This window comes from Carcharodon carcharias, chromosome 24 (assembly GCF_017639515.1).
Source record: "Carcharodon carcharias isolate sCarCar2 chromosome 24, sCarCar2.pri, whole genome shotgun sequence".
In the NCBI taxonomy this organism is placed as follows: domain Eukaryota; kingdom Metazoa; phylum Chordata; class Chondrichthyes; order Lamniformes; family Lamnidae; genus Carcharodon; species Carcharodon carcharias.
Window position 1 is genome coordinate 16,427,223 of NC_054490.1, and position 2,816 is coordinate 16,430,038.

Genomic DNA, 2,816 nt, shown 5'->3' on the forward strand with positions numbered 1-2,816 from the left:
TTTCGAGTCCTCATGACCCTTCGACAGAACTGAGTGAATCCAAGGAAGGGTTGAAATATAAGCTGGTTTAAGGTGTGTGTGTGTGTGTGGGGGGGGTGGGGGGGTGGGTGGGGGTGGTTTGGGTGGGGGGAGAGAAGTGGAGGGGGTGGTGTGGTTGTAGGGACAAACAAGCAGTGATAGAAGCAGATCATCAAAAGATGTCACAGACAACAGAACAAAAGAACACATAGGTGTTGAAGTTGGTGATATTATCTAAACGAATGTGCTAATTAAGAATGGATGGTAGGGCACTCAAGGTATAGCTCTAGTGGGGGTGGGGGGAGCATAAAAGATTTAAAAATATTTTAAAATTAATGGAAATAGGTGGGAAAAGAAAAATCTATATAATTTATTGGAAAAAACAAAAGGAAGGGGGAAGAAACAGAAAGTGGGTGGGGATGGAGGAGGGAGCTAAAGACCTAAAGTTGTTGAATCCAATATTCAGTCCGGAAGGCTGTAAAGTGCCTAATCGCAAGATGAGGTGCTGTTCCTCCAGTTTGCGTTGGGCTTCACTGGAACAATGCAGCAAGCCAAGGACGGACATGTGGGCAAGAGAGCAGGGTGGAGTGTTAAAATGGCAAGCGACAGGGAGGTTTGGGTCATTTTTGCGGACAGACCGCAGGTGTTCTGCAAAACGGTCGCCCAGTTTACGTTTGGTCTCTCCAATGTAGAGGAGACCGCATTGGGAGCAACGAATGCAGTAGACTAAGTTGGGGGAAATGCAAGTGAAATGCTGCTTCACTTGAAAGGAGTGTTTGGGCCCTTGGACGGTGAGGAGAGAGGAAGTGAAGGGGCAGGTGTTGCATCTTTTGCGTGGGCATGGGGTGGTGCCATAGGAGGGGGTTGAGGAGTAGGGGGTGATGGAGGAGTGGACCAGGGTGTCCCGGAGAGAATGATCCCTACAGAATGCCGATAGCGGGGGTGAAGGGAAGATGTGTTTGGTGGTGGCATCATGCTGGAGTTGGCGGAAATAGTGGAGGATGATCCTTTGAATGCGGAGGCTGGTGGGGTGATAAGTGAGGACAAGGGGGACTCTATCATGTTTCTGGGAGGGAGGAGAAGGCGTGAGGGCGGATGCGCGGGAGATGGGCCGGACACGGTTGAGGGCCCTGTCAACGACCGTGGGTGGAAAACCTCGGTTAAGGAAAAAGGAGGACATGTCAGAGGAACTGTTTTTGAAGGAAGCATCATCGGAACAGATGCGACGGAGGCGAAGGAACTGAGAGAATGGGATGGAGTCCTTACAGGAAGCGGGGTGTGAGGAGCTGTAGTCGAGGTAGCTGTGGGAGTCGCTAGGCTTGTAATGGATATTGGTGGACAGTCTATCACCAGAGATTGAGACAGATAGGTCAAGGAAGGGAAGGGAAGTGTCAGAGATGGACCATGTGAAAATGATCGAAGGGTGGAGATTGGAAGCAAAATTAATAAATTTTTCCAAGTCCTGACGAGAGCATGAAGCGGCACCGAAGTAATCATCGATGTACCGGAGAAAGAGTTGTGGAAGGGGGCCGGAGTAGGACTGCAACAAGGAATGTTCCACATACCCCATAAAGAGACAGGCATAGCTGGGGCCCATGCGGGTACCCATAGCCACACCTTTTATTTGGAGGAAGTGAGAGGAGTTGAAGGAGAAATTGTTCAGCGTGAGAACAAGTTCAGCCAGACGGAGGAGAGTAGTGGTGGATGGGGATTGTTCGGGCCTCTGTTCGAGGAAGAAGCTAAGGGCCCTCAGACCATCCTGGTGGGGGATGGAGGTGTAGAGGGATTGGACGTCCATGGTGAAGAGGAAGCGGTTGGAGCCAGGGAACTGGAAATTGTTGATGTGACGTAAGGTGTCAGAGGAATCACGGATGTAGGTGGGAAGGAACAGGACAAGGGGAGAGAGAAGGGAGTCAAGATAATGAGAAATGAGTTCCATGAGGCAGGAACTGGCTGACACAATCAGTCTACCGGGACAGTTCTGTTTGTAGATTTTGGGTCGGAGGTAGAAGCGGGCCGTCCGAGGTTGGGAGACTATCAGGTTGGAAGCTGTGGGAGGAAGATCTCCAGGGGAGATGAGGTCAATCCTGACTGTCACTCATCTACCGACTAGGCACTTTACAGCCTTCCGGACTGAATATTGAGTTCAACAACTTTAGATCTTGAACTCCCTCCTCCATCCCCACTCCCTTTCCGTTTCTTCCCCCTTCCTTTTGTTTTATCCAATAATTTATATAGATTTTTCTTTTCCCACCTATTTCCATTATTTTTAAATCTTTTATGCCCTGCTAGTATTTCCACCCCACCCCTACTAGAGCTGTACCTTGAGTGCCCTGCCATCCATTCTTAATTAGCACATTCGTTTAGATAAAATCACCACCTTCAACACCTCTTTGTTCTTTTGTTCTTTTGTCTGTGACATCTTTTGATGATCTGCTCCTATCACTGCTTTCTTGTCCCTACAACCACCACCCCCCCACCTTAAACCAGCTTATATTTCACCCCTCTCCTTAGATTCACCCAGTTCTGTTGAAGGGTCATGAGGACTCGAAACATAACTCTTTTCTTCTCCGCCGATGCTGCCAGACCTGTTGAGTTTTTCCAGGTAATTCTGTTTTTGTTTTGGCTAAAAGTGAGTTTGCAGCAGTGGAAGTTGTGTATCTATTGGACGTGGTAAGGTGGATCCGAGAGATGTGAAAGTCAAGGCTACCGTGGATTCCCCCAGTGCCTGCAACAAAATGAGACGTTTTGAGATTTCTGGGCATGAGTGAGTTTTAATGGAACTGTGTACCAAATTT